Genomic DNA, 23,066 nt, shown 5'->3' with positions numbered 1-23,066 from the left:
CGATCCCCGATGGCTCTGCCATCGACTCCGGAAATCCACCGCGGCAAGAGGCGGAAGTGGAGTCAACGGCGGCGCGGCTGCGGTCGACTCGCCGCCGTCCTCACAGCCAGGTAAGTCGACCTAAAATACGCAACTTCAGCTACGCTATTCACGTAGCTGAAGTTGCATATCTTAGGTCGACCCCCCCCCCCGTAGTGTAGACCTAGCCTAAGACACTTTAAATGACACTTTTAGTTAATTTGGCTTAACGTACCTTCATGGGCTTGTCTATGTGGGATGTCCACACAGCGGCTAGGAGTGAGGCTCATAACCTGGGTCAACAACAGGGCTCAAGCTAGGACACTAAAATAGTTGTGTCATTGTTGCCTTGACATTTGGGCTGGAGCTTGGACTCTCTTGCTCACCCCCATCCTAGGCTTCAGAGCCCAAGCTTCAGCTAAGCTGGAACGTCCACATTGCTATTTTTAGTGCACTAGCATGAGCCCTGCTAGCACAAGTCTGTCAACCTGGCCTGCAAGACTTGTCCCAGCAGCTGTGTAAACAGACCCTATGTTGAAGAAGTCAAATCTAGGGCAATTGATTGAAATGATTGTGATGTTAGATCTGGTCAAAATGACAAAAGGCATAGGCCTGCATTGTCTACCAGTGTTCCCAGTGTACACAGGTGGGAAGGTTGTCCATGATACATCCCTGTTTAGACAGGTGCAGTATACTCTCCTACTCATTGGCCATCTGCTCTTGTCAGTATGAGGTGCTAATATTCCAACTACTCCCAACAAGTTATGGGGTGGGGGGGAAGATAGTTAGGAGCAGGCCCCTCCTTGACCCATCTTTTTCTTTTCTCATCTCCCCACCCCACACAGGTACAGCCAGAGTTGTGTGCATGCACAAGGGAGAGAGAGAGACTATGGCCCCAAATGAGTGCATTCAATGTTTGGTATTTATCAGGTAATATATGTAATCACATTCTCATTTCATCTATGTTATAATCAAAAGTTGAGTATTAAAGATTTTCTACTATTTTCTGGGGCTTTCCAAAGTTGGTACAACAAGCCATTTACAACACACACTTTGCTTCTCTACAAAGGAAAAAGGACACCAAACTATCTAAACTACTACATGTCACAAGGGGCCACAACAGTGGTTCCCTTAACCCACCGAACAATATTGTTAATCTATCCAGTTATACTCTTAGCCCAGCAGAAGAATCTGTCCTATCTTGGGGCCTCTCCTTCTGCCCCATTACCCCCACAAACATGATACAGTTCTGTGGTGACCTAGAATCGTACTTTCGACGTCTCCGACTCAAGAAATATTTCCAACACACCTCTGAACAGCATACTAACCCACAGAAACCTTCCTACCAACACTACAAAAAAGAAGGATTCTGCGTGGACTCCTCCTGAAGGTCGAAACAACAGACTGGACTTCTACATAGAGTGCTTCCGCTGATGTGCACGGGCTGAAATTGTGGAAAAGCAGCATCACTTGCCCCATAACCTCAGCCGTGCAGAACACAACGCCATCCACAGCCTCAGGAACAACTTTGACATCATAATCAAAAAGGCTGACAAAGGAGGTGCATCATGAATAGGTCTGAATATGAACAAGAGGCTGCTAGGCAGCTCTCTAACACCACATTCTACAGGCCTTTACCCTCTGATCCCACTGAAGGTTACCAAAAGAAACTACACCATCTGCTCAAGAAACTCCCTGAAAAAGCACAAGAACAAATCTGCATAGAAACACCCCTAGAACCCTGACCAGGGGTATACTATCTGCTACCCAAGATCCATAAACCTGGAAATCCTGGACACCCCATCATCTCAGGCATTGGCACCCTGACAGCAGGATTGTCTGGCTATGTAGACTCTCTCTTCAGGCCCTAGGCTACCAGCACTCCTAGCTATCTTTGAGACACCACTTACTTCCTGAGGAAACTACAATCCATTGGTGATCTTCCAGAAAACACCATCCTGGCCACTATGGATGTAGAAGCCCTCTACACCAACATTCCACACAAAGATGGACTACAAGCCGTCAGGAACAGTATCCCCGATAATGTCACAGCAAACCTGGTGGCTGAACTTTGTGACTTTGTCCTCATCCACAACTATTTCACATTTGGGGAAAATATATACCTTCAAGTCAGCGGCACTGCTATGGGTACCCGCATGGCCCCACAGTATGCCAACATTTTTATGGCTGACTTAGAACAACATTTCCTCAGCTCTCATCCCCTAACACCCCTACTCTACTTGCGCTACATTGATGACATCTTCATCATCTGGACCCATGGAAAAGAAGCCCTTGAGGAATTCCACCATGATTTCAACAATTTCCTTCCCACCATCAACCTCAGCCTGGACCAGTCCACACAAGAGATCCACTTCCTGGACACTACAGTGCTAATAAGCGATGGTCACATAAACACCTCCCTATTCCAGAAACCTACTGACTGCTATACTTACCTACATGCCTCCAGCTTTCATCCAGACCACACCACACGATCCATTGTCTACAGCCAAGCTCTAAGATACAACCGCATTTGCTCCAACCCCTCAGACAGAGACAAACACCTACAAGATCTCTATCAAGCATTCTTAAAACTACAATACCCACGTGCTGAAGTGAAGAAACAGATTGACAGAGCCAGAAGAGTACCCAGAAGTCACCTACTACAGGACAGGCCCAACAAAGAAATTAACAGAACGCCACTAGCCATCACCTTCAGCCCCCAACTAAAACCTCTCCAGCACATCATCAAGGATCTACAACCTATCCTGAAGGATGATCCTTCACTCTCACAGAACTTGGGAGACAGGCCAGTCCTCGCTTACAGAGAGCCCCCCCAACCTGAAGCAAATACTCACCAGCAACCACACACCACACAACAAAAACACTAACCTAGGAACCTATCCTTGCAACAAAGCCCATTGCCAACTTTGTCTCCACATATTCAGGGGACACCATCATAGGACCTAATCACATCAGCCACACTATCAGAGGCTCGTTCACCTGCACATCTACCAATGTGATATATGCCATCATGTACCAGCAATGCCCCTCTGCCATGTACATTAGCCAAACCGGACAGTCTCTATGCAAAAGAATAAATGGACACAAATCAGACATCAAGAATTATAACACTCAAAAACCAGTCGGAAAACTCTTCAGCCTCCCTGGTCACTCAATTACAGATCTCAAAGTTGCAATACTCCAACAAAAAAACTTCAAAACCAGACTCCAACGAGAAACTGTAGAATTGGAATTAATTTGCGAACAGACACCATTAAATTAGGCTTGAATAAAGATTGGGAGTGGATGGGTCATTATACAAAGTAAAAACTGTTTCCCCATGCTAATTCCCCCCCACTACTATTACTCACACCTTTGTGTCAACTGTTGGAAATGGGCCTTCCTGATTATCACTACAAAAGTTTTTTTTTCTCCTGCTGAGAATAGCTCACCTTAATTAATTATCTCATTACAGTTGGTATGGTAACACCCATTTTTTCATGTTCTCTGTGTATATATATCTTCCTACTGTATTTTCCACTGCATGCATCCGATGAAGTGGGTTTTAGCCCACGAAAGCTTATGCTCAAATAAATTTGTTAGTCTCTAAGGTGTCACAAGTACTCTTCGTTCTTTTTGCTGATACAGACTAACACGGCTGCTACTCTGAAGTACTATCCTGTTATTCCTGAAATGCTCTCCCTTGCTTTTAGAACCCTACTAATGCTCTGTCATGCCTCTGCTATGCCTCTGAATCTTCAGTTACCCTTCTACAATCTTCCATTCTGTAATGTGCCTGGACTACTTAGCTACTCCAATCCTCCCCTGAGCCTTCTTCACTGTTGCCCCAATGGTTTCTGTTGCTCTGAGGCTTCCTTAGCATTCTGCTGCTCGTCAGGCCTTCCAATGATTCCTTGACAGATGAGTATTTAATATACTACATAAAGTGCTGAAATAAATGGTAAATGACAGATAAAATGTTGAAAATAACATGTTACTTCAACACTTAATGCTTCACCAGCTTTTTATTTCAACACTTTACACTTGAAGTGTGAAAATGATAGGGTTTATCAAGGGCATTTATCTCTGAGTAATGTTAGCACAAAGGGTTGTGAGATAAATCATCTACATTGCTTGAAGCTAAAATATCCCAGATACCCAAAGTGCAGTTTTCAGGAATTTACCAAATTCTGTTTACTTTTCATGGGCATTTAGTTTGCAAAGCACTTGTTGTCAAAATTCATGGACTCAACTGATAACCAGATGCTCCTCCTCCTGAAAATCCAAAAGGGATAGAAATTGAGGTTAAGAGGACTGCAAAACATTAAATATAAGATCACAATGTTTAAAGCAAAAAGAGGGCAGAGAAGGAAGCTAGACAAAAGTGCAGTGATTCAGTTTATTTGAGCTACTTGCAGCAAACTACTCAATTAATTTCAGCCTTTTCTGTGTTCACAAATAGATTCATTATTTTATTTTATTATGACAGTAGTGCCAGTCAAGTATCAGAGCCCCATCATATTATGCACTATTCAGGCAACTGAGAAACAGTCCCTGCCTCAGAAAGCTCACAATCTGCATGTCAGACAGGATGCAATCAATGGATAAGATTTTGAAATCTACAAATCCTGTTCATGACTTGTAATTGCTCATACCCTTCATGTGAACATAGGCCTTGGGTTATTCACAAGGTGTGTTCACTATATGTCTTCACTATTCATTATGATCCTCTGTGTAAATGTCCACCTGAATTACATAGTGTTGTTTCAGGTCTGGATAAGTTAAAGCTAATAAGCCAGTGCTTCAGAGGAAGATGCAAGAAACTCTGAAGGGAGCTTTTGTGGAATAGCCTGATCATAAGGACAGGTTTCAGAGTAGCAGCCGTGTTAGTCTGTATCTGCAAAAAGAACAGGAGTACTTGTGGCACTTTAGAGACTAACAAATTTATTAGAGCATAAGCTTTCGTGGGCTACAGCCCACTTCTTCGGATGCATCCGAAGAAGTGGGCTGTAGCCCACGAAAGCTTATGCTCTAATAAATTTGTTAGTCTCTAAGGTGCCACAAGTACTCCTGTTCTTTTTCCTGATCATAAGGAAAGTTTCCTCATAGCTCTCTCTGTTAGAGATAGGCATATGCCATTAAGCTTAAGGATTTATAGTCTTTCCTGACTTACATTAGTGAAGCTTTTTTAAACTCTGCATGCGCTAGCTATCTAAATATCTAAAGAGAGAAGGAATGTGGAAAGTTTGGGCGTAGTTTGGAGGAGGTAGGCCGGCAAGATTAGGAAATTTGTGGGAAATGTTAAGCCTTTTCAGGCCCTGTTTAGACAAGTTTTACCTGAGGCATTACTACAGGAAACAACAAATATAATAAAATAAAAAGAGTAGGATCTTATTTACAGTGAATTTTCTTTCACCACATTGAAACAAGGAAATTGTGTGTGGCGGGGGGAGGTGGGGGAGTGTTTTTTTCACCATTGGAATCATGTATGATGTAGACACAACTTTATAAAGTGCTTAATTTGATTGTTTGTGCCAGGGCTGTGGTCTGTGCTTCTGGGAATACAGTCCCTTCTTGCAATGCTGTTTTTTGTGCAGCAATAATTCATATATAGTACTTGAAAGATGCATTTATTGAATGTGTTGGTTTCCAGTTTTTTGCAACCATCCCAGTTCCCCACAGTGAGTGTTATAAATAAATCAGTAATTCTAGCCCAGGTGTTATGCTGTGCTAATTTGGATGGGCATATTCAAGTTCCAATACTGCAGCATAGCTGCCACATTTTATGCAGCCCTGTATGACATTCCTCACTAGTGGCAAGTAATTGATTTTCCTCACAGGATTCCCCTGAGCAATGGGAGCAGGTGTGTGCATGCACGGAAGGGAGGAAGACAGAAGCTTATTTCTGGTGCATCTCAGAAGTGGGGAGAAGGAGGGCTGTGGTGGAGTGAGAGGTCGCTTGTGGGGAGCCAGGGGTGAGGAAAGTAATAATCTATTGGGATATATGAGGAACACAGGCACGAGGTCAGTGTTTCCAGCTCTTGTGAGGACACTAACAAAATTGCAGTCACCCTGCCTCCAAGAATAGCTTAAATATACAAGTGTTTAGCACTACATATAGCGATTTTCATCCATAGATCCCAGAGCATTTTACATAGGTGGGGAAGAATCCTTGTCCACACTTTCCAGATGGGGAATGAGACACCGAGATTGAGTGATTGGCCTGGCAGATCTGGAAGGAGAACCTAGTTTTTACTCCCCCCCAGTTCAGCATCGTATGGAACAGTGTGTATACAGATAGCCACCTCTGAGATCCTAGAGTAATTATAAACAGTTACTCTCTGCATTTGCCGTGGCAGGAAATACATAGTTTTCATAAGATCTATGACTATTCTATCAGTTCTAGGCGTGAAACTATGAATTATCAGGTCATATGTCATCTCATGCTATGGCAATTTCTTCCCTTAAACCCCAATTAAAAGAGATTTTTTCTGTCAAAGCTCTAATTCAAGGTTCTGCATGTCTTCTGCAATCACCTTGAACAGAGACAAGAGCTGCATTCCTTAAATTGCTTTAAGTGTTTATCACATATGGCAGGAGAAAGATACAGTAGCTCTGCCTCATTTTTGCAGGTGGAGAAGGAAGAGACTCAACTTTTGTTTTCTTTTTTTAAATCTTTCATTTAAAATACATAACATGCCAGCTGTAGATTGAGAGTCATAGAGCTTAAGGTCAGAAATGACCACCAAATCATCTCATCTGAACTTCTGTATATCACATGCCACCAACACCAGCCACCACCCACACCTAAACATAACTGAAATTATACCAAAGTATTACAGCCCACAGGCAGAAAATAAGAGGGACTGAGGTGCACCCGTGCCCATGGCCTCTGTAATGGCAGAGAAAGGATTAAAGTGATATTTACCCAGATAATGCTGGCAAGTGAGACCCTGAACATGCTGCGTGTGGGTGTGAGTTATCTGGTGAGGTGCTGAAGACTTTAGCATGTTGCTGAGTGTCTTTAATTTCTATTCTTTATTTTTTATACAGAAGCACCTAGAGGCCCAAAATGAAAGCAGGGCCCTATTGTGCTAGGCACTGTAGAAACATATAGTAGGAACATATGACTTGAAGCAACCTCCTGGATCATCAGTTCCAGTCCCCTGCTATTGCAGGCAACCCTGTCATAGAATCCCTAAAGATCCATCTTAGAACTAATTAGGCTGTTTGTCCCCCTTTACTCCTATTGGGACACTGTTCCAGAATCCCCCTCCTCCGATGGTTAGAAACCCTTTTTTACTAATATCCAGCCTAAATTTAGTCCTGGATAGTTTATACCCATTTGTTCTTAGCTTAAATAGCTCTTCACCCTCTCTGGTGTTTACCCCTTGATGTATTTACGGAGAGCAACCATATCCCCTCTGATTGCCCTGCCCTGAAATAATTACTATTTACCGACAGACAAAGATTGGAGTAGAAAGCAAGGAAGAGAAAGGTGAAGTGACTTGCCCAGGATCACAGAAGCAGATCAGTGCTTGAACAGAAGTCCTCAGTAGCCTTCTGAGTCTGTCTATTCCGTCATGTTGACTCTTTAACTCCAATTGACTTTTGCCTGAGTCGAGGATGCTCAGCACCTACCCAGAGGTATTCAAGCAGGATCAAAGGCTCACTAACGCTTCAGTTCACATTTGAAAGCTGGAGGAAGACATGATATAGAATGTCATGCTATGACAACAAGCAATAACTTCATCATGTATCTTGAAATTGCTTTATTTGCATATTTGTATTGTGTGGGAACTCTTTGAAGGCAGGCAAGCTAAAACACGACAAACATTTTAGTCTTCTCCCCCTCCACGTTTGTATGTAGATTGTCTTAGGGTTTAGTTTACCTAGTAAATCAATACACAAAGCACAGGCTATAAAACACTATAGAAATTATTTCTTTATATACATTAATGCCTGTCATATAAGGAGTGTTCAATTCAGAATACAACTAGGAGAAGGTGTGACTAAAACCCATTAACAGGATAAACCATTTAGAACTGCCACACCTGGTAGAGGTGTGTGACAAAGTGGGAATGTTCTTAATGTTTTCTCTGAGTGCTGTGTGGGTGCCTCAGTTTCCCCTATGCATTTCTCAAGTGTCTAAGGGTGTGTGATTGTTGCAGAGCCTTAGGGGGCCAGTGTGATCCTGTCTGCACGGAGAATGGCCAACACCCTGTCTCCTGATGGCCTGGGCCCCTCCTCTGCAAAGGTGCCAACTAAAGGTGTTGGAGAACAAAGAGATCAGGTGACCTCCTGGCCCGGGAAAGAGACAAAGGCAGAGGAGGGGCTGGAAAGTTTCAGTTTGGAGTTGGCTGGGAAAATGGAGGGGAGCCCAGATGCAGTTCTGGCCTCCCTGCCCCCCTCCCCAAGATGGACCTAAGGGAGTCCTGTTGTCTGTATCTGCAAGACCTGCCTTGGACTGTGTTCCTGTCGTCTAAATAAACCTTCTGTTTTACTGGCTGGCTAAGAGTCATGGTGAATCACAGGAAGCCAGGGTGCAGGGCCTTGTCTCCCCCCAACTCCGTGACAAAGTTCAGGGTTGGACAGGGGAAAGGTGACAGACTGCTGTTGGGTAATAATGATAAATGGTTTGCAAAATCAGAGAATGCCTCTTTCTGGTTAGCTTCAACTGTTCATAAATGTGTGCCACCCCAATGGAGTACAAAAAGTGTGCTGAGAATATAATGGCTTTACCTAGGTGCAGTCTACAAAAAAGTACTCGCAAACATTTAATTAAAACTATGGATTGGCATATTCTCAACCTTATTTTTCCATTTTTTGTTTTCAAAAGAATGTTCACAGGAGGGGAAATAGTCACCTGAATAAGCATTTGTAGAAAGATTTGCACCAGAAATGTTTACACTAGTGTCTTGAAACCTGATTTCATTCTTCCCGTTTATAAAAGTTTGTCATCCATTTATGGAGCAGAAACAGCACCATCTAACTTAAGTGACCAATCACACACTACACATAACAAATATGGACTGGTCAAAGACGTAGTCAAGCAGTCTTGAATAATCCGTTTATTTACAGAACTTTCAAATAGACAAAAGGACTAAATTCATTTAACACATTTTCTCCAGATAGTTTCCCTAGCTTTCGTTCTAGTGCCAGTTATGATTTATATGTTGGTTCTTGCTTATCTGTTAGCATAAAAGATGTGCACATGTCTGAGTAACATGGTCCATGAGACTTAATCTACAATGCTATACTTAGGGGAGGTGTCAACCCTGCCATTAGACACCCACCGATCTGAAATCAGAAGTGAGTTGTAAGGGCCCTACATGCTCAAGGCGCATCCTCACTTCCAGTTGATGTCCCTGGTGTATAATGATTTGTGGAACTGGAGTCAGAAGGCCAACGTTCCCTGGCAGGACTGTTATTGCCGGGATGCCAGTGGAACAGGAAATGCTGGGATTAAAATTGGAAGTAACTCAGTTGCATGGACAGAGCAGTCCACAAGATTTATTCAAGTCCCACTTGTTCAACATAACCTGCATTCAGCATCACTCTTAGTGAATGAAATATGGTGGCAGCATCTGAGCTGTGACTTCTCTGAAGTACAGCAGCAGGCAGTATGAGTGATCCAACTCTGTCTGAAACCCCCCAGAGCCCTGGATTTTGCAGATACAGATGTACCCCAATAAGGGACACGGTTAAGGAGGAGTTTAAGCTGTACACAAACCTGGCTATGCAGAAGGATGACACCAGCAAGAAAGTAAAACTGCTACTTTATCTTATAGGGAAACAAGGCAGAGAGATCTGCACCACTTTGAAACTCACCACCACCTCATGCCTCACAGCAGTCCTAGGATCTCTGGGGAACTATTGCTCCGCAGACCACAAGGGAACTGTGGAGTGAGACACATTTTTTTCATGAGTGCTCAAGATCAAGGCCGTCAGACATGCCATGTCCCCTGGATATAAAAGGAGAACAGCACTTCATAGCACTGGGCTGCAGTAGCAGAACCCATATGCCAGTCAGAAGGCAGGATCTTGAGTGGGACCAGGCAGCTCCCCAACAGCAAGCATATGACATATTGAAACAAATGATAATTGATGCCCCTGTCCTGAAGTACTACAAGCCAGTGACACTCCAGTGTGATGCACTGGAGAAAGAGCTGCAGGAGCACCCAGTCACTTATGCCATCAGAACTCTGTCAGAAAATAAACAGGCATATCCCCAAATAGAAAAAGAACTTCTGGCTCTGGTATCTGGAGTGGAGTGATACCATTATAGAAGCCAAGGCCAGAAGGGACCATTGTGGCCACCTAGTCTGACTTCCTGTATAACAAAGGCCATAGAACTTCCCCCAAAATAATTGCTAGAGCATATATTTTAGAGAACATCCAATGTTGATTTAAATACTGTCACAGTGGATTCTTCATCACTGACACTTGGAATATTGTTCCAATGGTTAATTACGCTCTGTGACCAGGGTCCCAGTGGGGAGCCAGCTGTGGTCACTCAATTAGGGTGAACTGCAAAGAATGGGGAAGATAATCCCCATAAAGCTGGTGAATATTCCAATACTTAGATTCACCAAGCCAGCATAAAACAGCTTCTTTATTACCTTACTGGTTACTCAAAAGTTCAAACAACACAGTTCCCTTAAAGTGATCCAGCCTCAGGCCTCCATCCAGGTACCCATGTCAAATATGATGAAAATTTCTGTAAATCTTATTTCATCACATAAAAGAACCTTTTCTAACAATCCCAAAGGATCAGACACATTACCTCCCAAGTTGATGAATGTTTCAGATCTTACCCAAATACACACTACAGCCAATTCTTATTAACTAAACTAAAATGTATTAAAAACAACAGAGAGAGAGTATGGTTAAAAGATCATTATACATACAGACATGAGTTCAATTCATTGAGGTGCAGATTTATAGCAGAGATGGTGAGCTTTGTAGTTGCAAAGAGTTTCTTTAGAATTCAGTTCATAGGTCATAGTCCAACGTCCAAATCTCATATTTAGGGCATACCAGCATAACTGGGACCTCAGTCTTGCGACTCAAACTTCCCCTGATGAAGTCTAAGCAGATCTGAAATGACAGAATCAGAACCCAAGGATCTTTTATACAATTTCATGTCCTCTTTGACAAGTTGGGATTTCTTTTGGGAACAAAAGGTAATTAGGATGACTTTGAAGGAGGTCCATCACTGGTTCTTAGCTATTCGAATTAACATAAGGCCATTTGCTTGTTCCTCCACCATTCACAGTACATTTCAAAGAGAGATGAATACCGGATATCCCATGTTTACAATTCATTTAAACAATAGGATCTTCTTTTCACCTCTGAATTATCAGAATACAGCATAGATAGGAACTGTTGATTACCTTGTGGACTATACTCATACATATGTAAATACACAAACATTATCTCCCTACATTTCTTGTGAGGGTTATTTATTTTGCAGGATGTTTAACCCTTTTTAGCCATGTGTCACACCCTCACTGACAAAAATGTGTTCCCTATTTCCAATCTGAATTTGTGTAGCTTCAACTTCAAGCCATTGGATCATGTTATACTTTTCTTTGCTAGACTGAAGATCTCATTCTCAAACATTTGTTCCCCATGTAGGCACTTACGGACTGTGATCGGGTCACCACTTCTCTTTTTTAAGTTAGATAGATTGAGCTCTGAGTTTCTCTGTCAGGCACATTTTCTAATCCTTTGAATTATTCTTGTGGCTCTTCTCTGAATTCTCTCCAATTTATGAATCCCCTTCTTGAATTGTGTGCACCAGAACTGGACACAGTATTCCAGCATCTGTCTCACCAATGCCAAATACAGAGGTAAAAATAACCTCTTGACTCCTACTTGAGAGTCTTCTGTTTTATGCGTCCCAGGATCGTTTTAGGTCTTTTTGGTCACAACATCATGTCGAAAGCTCATGTTCAGCTGATTATGCCCCATAACTCTTTTTCAGAGTCACTATTTTCCAGGATAGAGGCCTCCATCCTGTTTGTATGGCTTACATTCTTTGTTCCCAGATGTATACTTTTACACATATTAAAATGCATATTTTTGCTTGCACCCTGTTTATCAAATGATCCAGATCACTCTGTATCAGTGACCTGTCCTCTTCATTGCTTACCACTTCCCCCAATTTGTGTCATCTGAAAACTTTATCAGTGATAACTTCATGTTATATGCCTTCTTCTGGGTCACTGACAAATGTTAAATAATATACAATTAACTGATCCCTGTGGGCCCCCACTGGACACACACCCATTTGATGATGATCCCCTGTTTAAATTACATTTGAGACCTATCAATTAGCCAGTTTTTAATACATTTAATGTGTTGTATTAATTGTATATTCTATTTTTTTAATCTAAATGCTATGTGTTACCAAGTAAAACAACTTACACTAGTGTAAATATATTTTGCCAACACTATTACCTGTATCAGTACACCTCTGGCCACCCAGTAATAATGGAATCAGGCCACAAACTCCTGGAGACAATTATGGAAAAGCCCTTTGGTGTTCCAAAGAGATTGCATCAAATGTTGGGGTGCCTCCAGCGCTACCAGGTACAAATCAGATACTGTCCAGGAGGATTACTGGTATTAGCTGATTTTCTGAGCGGGACATGTCTACCTAGCTTAATTCCAGCATTAGTGAGTTTGGGGAGATGGGGATCAGGATGTAGTGCAGCATATTAATGGATTCAATGTCCCAGTGTCAACAATGAAGCTGATGGAAATCAGAGGCTATGGGGCAAAGTCATCCAACTACATCCAATGACAGGGAGTCAAGAAAGCGATACTAGCCAGGTGGTCAGAAGAGAAAAGCCAATTATCAGTAGTAACAGAAACATATTTTGAAATTAAAGATGAGCAGAGTGTTGTTGACCAATACAATCTGGGCTTTATATCTAAAAATATGTATTATTGATACCATATATATAATTATGCTTTTAAATGCACAATAACAATATATAGTGTGTGTGTGTGTATACATAAGAACATAACATAAGAATGGCAATACTGGATCATATGAATGGTCCATCTCTCCCAGTATCCTGTCTTCTAACAGTGGCCAGTGCGAGATGCTTCACGGGGAATTCTCAGACCAGGACAATTATCAAGTGATCATCCCCTGCTGTCCAGTCCCAGCTTCTGGCAGGCAGGTTGATATATCTAGCAGTTACATGGCCTCCACTGACCTGTCTTTTTTTTATAATGCTGTTCACTTATAGTAAATATCCCATGACACTTTGCAAAGCTTAAGTCAGCATTGGCATTAGAAAATAAGAAACTTATCAAAGGCAAAATACATTAATGTTCTACCACTGGTACAAGCTCGGGTGGTACCTTTACCAACCAGTAATTAGAATACTAGTATCCAAAACAAAGGTAAGAATGGGAAAGAACAAGTTAAGGAACTGATGGGATGGATTTTAGTGACGCAATTTGTAAAATCATCCTATAAATACTACCAGCTGAAACATGTAACTTTGGGATCACACCTTTTGCGTAAGGTAAAATTAACAATGCCGCATGAGATGGCTTCCTGGAATCGGTATCATATTGAGCCTTTCTTCATGTACTATGCTATTGTTGACTTTTAGCAATAAACCTGACAGATAATATTATAATCGGTTTCTTGAATATATTTCATACCAAACCAAAGTGTGGTCAAACAACTGACTATACAATTTACCAGTAGTTTGCAGGATGGAAACCTGTTTCAAGGACAGAGAGCTGTTGTCCGCACTTTTGTGTTTAATTTAGATGGACTATATGGGCTAAAGGTGGTAACATAATCCAGTCATATTAAACAGTGTTAAACAATGTCCAGGATTTGGTATACCGAAACCTTAGCCTTCTTAGCGCCATGGCAAACACCATTTAAAAATCCTTTTTAACTTCTATTAAAGATACAGAAAAGAAGGTAAAAACAGCTAAAGCATTTGGAATGTAAAGTATTAAATAGGACTTTCATTTTAACAACATCCCTTTTCCTTTAGCTGGAGAGAGATTTTTAGAAGGGAAAACTTCCTTGTTTGACAGTCTCTTCAATGGTAATGTCCTTTGGGGGAGGAGGAAGAAGTTAGTTGAGATTGGCTGGAGCTGTTAAAGTCTTGTCTTGTTTTGTCCCAGATGGTATTTGGGATTCAGCTGGAACTGATAGAGGTGGTGATGTTATCTGGGTCTCAATCTCTGGCCTGGTCAGGACATCTCTCAGGATCAGGGTGATGAAGGCCTGTGATCCCAAGAGATTGTGGAGGTGGAAACCAGGGTGGTGAACCTTGCTTCAGTAGCCACTTTGTCTCACCAAAGTATCTTTATAAGGACCCACAAAGGGAACGGTGCATGGAACCCATCCCCTCATTATTTTGTCAACCAATCAGACCTACTTTCTGACACACCAATTATGGTTCATTGATTTCTGGTTCCACACTTTCCTTGTTTACCAGGCACGATCTTAACACATATACATCAACAGGCCTTTTTAATGGTCTGTCTCCCTTTCAAACCTTTTCCCGGAATATTTGTTACTGTAGGTTATTGTGGCATCTTATGAACTTTCATGTAGTTTGTCAACTCAGCTGTAAAATTAGGGTAAATTTGTAGGCTCCTTTATTACAGCACCACCTCCTTACATCAGGATGTAATGCAAAAGATACATGTTTCACACCTGGGCATTGACAGCTCAGACAGGCTCAAGAGTGTGTTTACTGGCCAGGAATGAATACACAACTCTTCTCCTTGATAGAAGGGTCTGACATCTGCTGGTCCTGTGATAACTGCCAGCAGAAAGAAACTCGAACACATGAGTAGCCCACCCTACCATAGGAAAAGGTGGTAGTGGACTTATTTACCTTCAAGGAAAAAGCAGTACTTGATTACAATGGACTACAATTCAGATTTTAGGGAGGTCAATGCCCTTGCCTGAAGCAAGTCAGTGACTGGAACACTCTGCAAGAAATGGCAAATGAGAATTTGACAACCACACCTCCTCCCCTGTATACCCAGAGATTAATAGCAAGGTGGAATTATTTGTGAAAACAGTTTAGGGAGAGCAGAGGTGCTGTGTTTCAACTGCTTAAAGCTTGTGTGAAAGCCAAATTAAATACTAAAAAATGATGGTGAGGATTCCTACATAGGGTCCAACATTAATTATACCAGAATGTGTATCTGGGAGGGGGAAGTGGAGAGAAAGGAAACGCCAAAGGCTATGGCAGGTGGCTTTACTATCCCATTTCTGAAAGGTCAGGTAATTTGGGTTATTTTATTCGGAGAATGATAATCAGGCAATAACTGTATGAATGAATAAGTTAAAAAAAAATCAAAGCTCCTTGCCCATGCCAACATTAAACTAGGATGCTGAGTGGAGGGGAGGGGGAAATGCAGTTATATCACTGAGACCAAAAAGTGTTTATCCCAAGGTGGACATCGGTCAGATTTCTAAAATGGGGAAAAGACAATAAGAGTCTGGTTTTGAGAAGTTCTATGTACCTGTACACAAACTAAGGGGAATCTGTGATTGCTTATTTCTTCTTAAAATCAGGCCCTAAAAGGTAACAAGGGATCAAGACAAGAATAGCAAGACACCATCACCCAAAGAAATAGGATGGGGGAGCAATTTTTGGAAGATCATGAATAAACTGAAAGCTTTTAAAATGGTTAGCCCTTGTAGCTATCCTTTCAAGGTGGGATTTCTTGATTATTCTACTTTTCCATACTAAACTCTCAACCTGTGCTTTTTCACTAACTGAATGGTTTACTGCTGGATCCTCAGCAGATTATCGTGTAGATTGTTTCTTAGTATATGACAATATCTGTTACACATACACATTTCTCACATTCAAAATATCTGCTTGAACATTACAATTGATTAGACTTCTTTGTTGTGGATTGCGGAACAAAAGCTGAAGATTCTGCACCACCTTTTGTTTGTTACATCAAATGATGCATTTTCCTTATTCTGTAGCATAAAAATTGTGTTATGTTTGAAGAACACAATGTCCATAAGGTTTAATCTGCAGTCTTATATTCAGAGCGGTTTGTAAATTGATTCTTCACTAGATGCTGCAACTCTTGTGGATTGAAGATAAATCACTGAATTCCAAGAGAATACAACACAAAGGAAACCATTAGCCTTGACAATTCATAAACAAAGTAAAGAACATTATTCACTCTTTGTTCTTGTAAAATAATACCCAGGTTTCAAACACTAAAAAGGATGCTCAATCATTGCAATTATTTAGTCAAAATGGGTTTGTTTATGAACAAATGTACCAAAAAAGATGGGTTTCTTTATAGGAATTAAAGGGAAAGAGGCGGGAGAAAAAGCCTACCTCACTGTAATCCCAAAAGCTATGTTAATAGCTGCAGCTTTGTTTTGAGATTTATTTATTTTTATTAGCTCACTCTTGGTGACCTATTTCTCTCCTGAAAAAAGAATGTGTCTGAACCACATGGAATGCTAGTAGGTCAAAGGTTCCTAGTGTCTGTGCACCATGGCGACGGTCTCTGGAGAATTCCAACCAATAAGAGCTTTCACGAATCTCTCATGAAAACCCTACATTTACTGGAGAGTAAGAAGCTTTTTTTTTCTTTTAATGTGCATTTGTCTACAGCCTTTGTGAATTTATGATTCCCTGGATCACTTGGCTGCCTAGCCCCAGAAATCAAAATATATTTAACTTTTTTTTGTGACATTAAAAATGCATTGCAATGAATAATATAGCAAGGCTGTGTATAAAACTAAAGCTTTTGCTTCCCTTTTAAATGTTTGTTCTTTAGCAGAGATTCTCTGAGGGGAGCTTATTGAAAGGATGAACAGTAATTTAATTTTTTATCATAAGCATTAGTGGCAAATAAAGGACAAACATTCTTTGCAGGGCTGAAGAAAAGGCAGAGATGTATATCATGGGGGAAATGTTGCAGCCAGATTGACTCTTTGGCAGTGAAGGTTCTCTCTTTCTGCTCAAAAAGAGGCATTAAGCAGATGAGTATGCAGGCTCTAGAAACATTTCCCATTTATGTCATAAGCAGCAAATCCTAAAGCAACTTACCAGGGAAGTGTGCTTAAATAGAGATACGGTAGTAGATCGCTGAAAGTTTTTGCTAAAAAGCAGTATATTGAAGAAAAAATCCTTTCTAAAAGCTGAAAGCAAAACTAGTAATTTTTTCCCAAAAATTCTGAAGGAAAGTTTTTTTAAAATAGCAATGGTCCAGACTGTCCGCTGATGTAAATCAGTTTTTGTTTTGTTTTTTTAAATGTGGAGAAAATTTCTGTTGATGATTAGACTTGAGTGAGAAGTCCCAATTTTTCACTTTGCAGAAAGCTTCCTGTATAAACTGATTTTTTTTTTAAACAAAGTCAGTTGTTGACAGGTGTGACACGGCACTGCTTGGATGAGCACTGCAGATACCACATGCCTGGGGTGCCTGCCTGAGGGAGTGGTGGGAGGTCCCTGAACTCCCTGCTGGGAAGGGGTTTCTGGGGGGTAGGGGAGTCCCCAGGTGTCAGCTGTGGCTCCAGGGCCCTGAGCAGCCCAGCTGGCACAGCAGCTCCTTCATCCCTGTCTCTGTGTTTGGAGCTGAGATTGGGCCATCCCCAAGTTTCCTGGCCAGAGGCCTGAAGATAGGGTGACCAGACAGCAAGTGTGAAAAATCGGGACGGGGGTGGGGGGTAATAGAAGCCTATATAAGAAAAAGACCCAAAAATCAGGACTGTCCCTATAAAATCGGGACATCTGGTCACCCTACCTGAAGAGCTGGGGACTGGAACTCTGCTGCTACTGTTCAGTGCTCCCAGCCAAGGTGTAGCAGTCTCCAGCACCTGGGAGCATCCAAGCCACTGCCAGGTGGCAGAAACACTGACAGGAGCAGCAATGGGGAATGCAGCTGGGTGGGAAGCAGGGCTATTCCAATAGTACTGGAATAGCATTCCAGTGCTTTCTGGCTCAATTACCCCATGGGCAATAAGTGCTAGGGTGAGAGCTTGGCCAAGGGTTGTGTGGATGGATAGGAAAGGTTGTAACATTGATGTTATCCAGAATGAATCTGCAAGACTTAGGACCTAGAGAGAAGTCTGAGTTGAAGATGGTGCTTAGGTTACGGGCCTAGGTCAGAGGTAGAATGGTGATATTGTCCACAATGACTGAGAAAGGAGGTAGCACGGAGGGCTTGGATGGGAAAGATTAAGTGCTCCGTTTTAGTGGAAGCCTTAAAATTGGTGAGGCAAACATTCCAAATATTTCACTTCTGTGTACATCTGGTGAAAACTTTCCTTTCAAGCACTTTCACAAACAGTAAGGTTTCCTTAAAATTTCAGCAAGTCCAAATGATTGTATGTAGTAACAACCTGGCTACACTGTATTTCTGCTGCTTAGAGCCAACACTGCTAATGGCTGTGTCGGGTGATATACTAGCTTCTTATTTACAGGGATGGGCGGGGCCAATGTTTACAGGGTGGGCAGACCTGTTTTCTAGCCCCAATAATCACTTTGTGGCACACTGGGTGTGCCACAGAGTGTCAAGTACGAAAACCACAGATTTGTTACAATACTATACGCTACTGATAAAATACTTGCCATTCACAGAGTTTCTGATTAATAGGAAAAATAAAAAAGAACCAAAAGTGATCTTTATGGACTAAATAATCTTCTAGGCTCTTAATGTTTCTATTTATTTACTTTAAATGTTTTATTGCTCTTGTCATCATAACAGCTGTGCACATTTCACAAAAACTGACCACACTTGGCAACTAACCATAATAATCTTCCCCTTTGACATTGCTAACCACCAAAACAAATACCCCCTCACTACACTCCCAATTCAGGGAATGTTCAAGTCAATGAATGCCTCTTGCAACCAGCCTAAAAGTCAAGCACAGATCTTGCCAAAACAAGAGGCAAAGTAAGTTCCATACCAAGAGACCCTCTGCTGAGAATGCCTTATCACCGGGGACTTAACTGTGAGCAAGAACATCCCAGCTGATGCTAACTGCCATAATAGCTTTTGATCTTGCAGTATACTTTCCGATTTAAAGTGCCAATTCTAAGTTGTAAGCACTGGTATGAAACATTATTATTATTATTGATTATTATTATTATTTGTTAAGCACCAACAATGTGATCAGCACTATACAAGATGTGAATGAAGACAAAGAAAATATCAATATGTAGTACATGCACTTGTCCAGCCTTCTCATAAGTCACCATATAATCCATACATCATAAAATAACACCAACCCTACATAACCTCTCAATCCAGCCCCATCAGGAAAAAGCCAGAGGCATTAGATGAGCCTTGCGGCATGGCCTAAAGGTCATCAACTCTGGGCTGTTTTGAAATTAGTGGCAACTGCGTTCCAGAGACAAGGACCCTTCATGGAAAATTGTCAGTTCCTTCCCATTTAAAGCCAGTTTCAAGCACCTCTACTTATCAGAGTTGCAGGAGGAGAAGGGGATGTCTCTCAGGCAGCTAGTTCCAAATCATATAGAGATTTACAGATCAAACCCAACACCACAAATTCCACCCATAACTAATTGAAAGTGAATGCAGGCTATGGAGCATCAGTGTTCTCTAACAGTACATAGCTAATAAGCATGGGCAGCCAGTGACCGGCCGTTGGGGGAGGCTAGCCACTGGCCCCTCCCCTTGTGCCCCTCTTATTCTGACCCCTCCCCCACAGGAGCCCAGAGCACCCCCATCGTGGTCTCTGGCCCCAGCACTGGACAGCCGGGCGGTGTGGCCGCAGACCCCCAGCTCTGGTGCACCGGGTGGCACAGTCCAAGCTCCGGGCGGGCAGCATGGCCCCAGCACCAGCCTCCCTGAGTCCCTGTGGGAGGCAGGCAGGCTGGCCAGCCAGGGCAGAGCACTGGGAACTGCAGGAGGGGGCCTGGCACAGCCTCCCCCTGCCTCTGATACCTGCCACCCATGTACGTAGCAACCATTTTCATTCATAGCTGTAGTTGTAGCCCACAGTGCAGTCGCCTAATCCTGAACTGACAAAGACATGGATAACTATAGCAAGATCCGCAGCCAGAAGAAAAATGTGCATCATTCTCAGCAAGTGCAGCTGGAGGAAAAAGCATTCTTGGCCAAATCTGCCACCTAAGCATCAGGCAAGTGCCCAAGATCTAATATAAACTGAAAATCATGAACCTGTGCACTCCTTCAATCAAAAAGGCTGACATAAACACCATCATTTCTTCTGGATGCCTTGGCCTTTGTGTGTGGGTGTGTAGGAGCCAGAAGAAGCTAATGCATAATATGTAGTCAGGATTCTATTTAACCATGTGAGACTATCAACCTAATATTACTTCAGACAGCACATTATGAAGTTTAAAAATAAGGCAACTTATTAGCTTTGCTGTACATTTTAAAAGTACCTCATAGAAATAGGGTGCCTTGAAAAATAGCTATACAATTTTTATTTTTGCTAAGAAAAAAACTGAAACCAATTTGAGAAGCAAAGATATAGGTTACAGGAAGAAGTGGCAAGGAGTGAAGAAACAGAAGAAGCAGTTGTATACAGAAATATTAGGTGAGCCTGTTTTGTGAAAGCACTTTAAAGCACTTGGAAAAATAACAACTGTCTCTGAGGATTCCTGATGGAGCAGTCTCACTTTCGGTAATTTGCAATGAAGGCTCTCTGATATGTGCAGAGTCTTGAAATGTCACCATTTTTCATCTCTAATCCCTCTAGGGAGTATCCAACTAAGCATCTGGGGATCCTCATGGGGACTAAACTGCACACCTTTTGCACCTGAAAAAGTGAACTTGATAGTTCAAGAAAAAACAAAGATTCCCTTATAGATACACTCATATCCGAGAACCAGGACTGTTATTACAATGGCAAAATTGAATATCTTGCCATTATATTCCAAGTGATTACCTTGTAATCAAATACACACATCTGTATTGAAGGAACATACAAATATCTAACACAGAGAACAGTCAGATGTTGTTTGGCATACGGATAGGCAGTGTCCTCTAGTGGACTGGCAACTTGTAAATTCTATTCCCAACCACTGATATACTCCACCTTTGGGTAATGTATCTGCATTTCAATTTCTCCATTTGTAAATTCAGAATAAAAATATTTTCCTGCCACAGAGGGATGTTGTGAAGCTTAGGGAGTTAATGTATGCATGGAGTTTTGATGATGTGAAGCTCTGTGCAGATAATAAATGTTATCAATAATTACTGCTTCATTTTCCGTCATATATCCTAAAGGATCATTTGTGACTTTTTGACACAGCCCTGAACAAGGTGTGGTGCATTAACTGCACTACCATACGAGGTGCTCCCAGGGGGCATTGGAACTCAGAAGGACATTTCCCAAGTAAAGATGTACTACATTTAAGTCTTTGGAAGTCTAGGAATATCAAGATGGAAAAATTCCTGAGTATTTTTCTCAGTGACTAAATAGCCTTTTTCTGGCTTCCCAAAATGATATTTTTGTAGCAGAGCATGTTATTCCTTAATGCATGTAATGAAACATTATGTGCTACATTATATTGCTTATTTTCTCAGGCTGTTTTCTCTGATTTGCATTTTTTTTTTTTTTAAAGGAAGAACATGGTTAAAGAAATCTGTAGGTCACTGTTAAGCAGTAAAGTAACTGAAGTCAAATACTGGACTAAGTTGCAGATGGCTGCTTCTTTTAAGTTCAATAAAGAATGACTGCAGTGATGGCAAATTGATCATCTCTTTGTTGGAAAAATATTGTACCATAAGTTGTGACTAAGCAACAGCACCACCTTCCGTCTGCAGAGCACCAAGCAGTCTGTGAAAGGATGTCTTGCTGTGCATTATCACAGCCTCATTCCAGAGGCTTTATGCAAATCCCAAATCCCATTTTCTCAAAACCTCCCTCTCGGTGTAGAAAATTGTATCACTAGGTAATACAAACTACGTTCCAGGAAAGACATCTCCTGAAAAATCCAACCTAGACTATCAAGTGTAAAGACAGATTTTTAGATTTTTGTTAGACCTGTCTGGTTCCTGGGGGATGTTTCCCTTTATCCACCACAACCAAACGTTAGTGGTCCAATGGATGATGCAAATTATGTGATATCTGGGGAAAAAAGAAAATATTAGGTAGACTGAATTATTTTTATGTCATTTCCTAATCACTGTGTGAATTAGACAAATGTGCTGGTGAAGTCATGCAGGGCTATATATGTCTGAACCCAGCAGCAGATATTTTAAAAAATACTTATCAATACCTTAAAGGAAAATGGATAACTGTTAGAGCTCACAAAACACCTTAGTTGACAGCTAGTGAAGTCACTGTCTAGACCCCAGTTCTGTTGAACAAAACTGTGTATGCTAGGTTTATATTTTAAGCATTTCTGAGTTATTTCTGACATGTTTCTTAAGCTTCAGCTGTAGCAAATGAAATGTTACAGAAATTTCATGCACTTAAGAAAACTGAGAAATACAGTGTCCTTTAAATTGCCATTAAGTACATAGGAATCTGTACGATAAGGAAATGAGATGCAAGTGATGCAACCCACTTGCATAAACCTATACACAATATGGATCTATGAAAAGTGGAATGTTTTAATAATAAGCAGTGGGTAGGGAAAGGGGGAAAACAAAGAAATAACTTATTTGCAAATCAGCAATAACATTGTGCATTGTTAATCCACCACAACAGTAGCATAAGCCTAAGAAGGCAAGGGTCATGACAGCAGTTGCAATGTCAATGTCTGTGCAACATGTTCTAGAATAGATGTGTTCAACCATGTTCCATTTTCTGATAATCTGGTCTCTCTCTCTCTATAGTTTGTCTATGCTTACAGGGGCACAGCTGTACCAATGCTGTAAAAGCACTCATGTTGCCGTGTTATGCCAATGGGAGAGAGCTCTCTCACTGACATCATAAAACCAGCTCAACGAGTGGCGGAAGCTATGTTGGCGGGAAAGCATATTCCACTGACCTAGCGCTGTGAACCCAAGCACTTATGCCGACAAATCTTATGTCACTTGGGGGAGGGGTGCTTTTTCACACC

This window comes from Emys orbicularis, chromosome 2 (assembly GCF_028017835.1).
Source record: "Emys orbicularis isolate rEmyOrb1 chromosome 2, rEmyOrb1.hap1, whole genome shotgun sequence".
In the NCBI taxonomy this organism is placed as follows: domain Eukaryota; kingdom Metazoa; phylum Chordata; order Testudines; family Emydidae; genus Emys; species Emys orbicularis.
The sequence above is the reverse complement of the archived record's forward strand: the minus strand, read 5'-3'. Positions refer to the sequence as shown.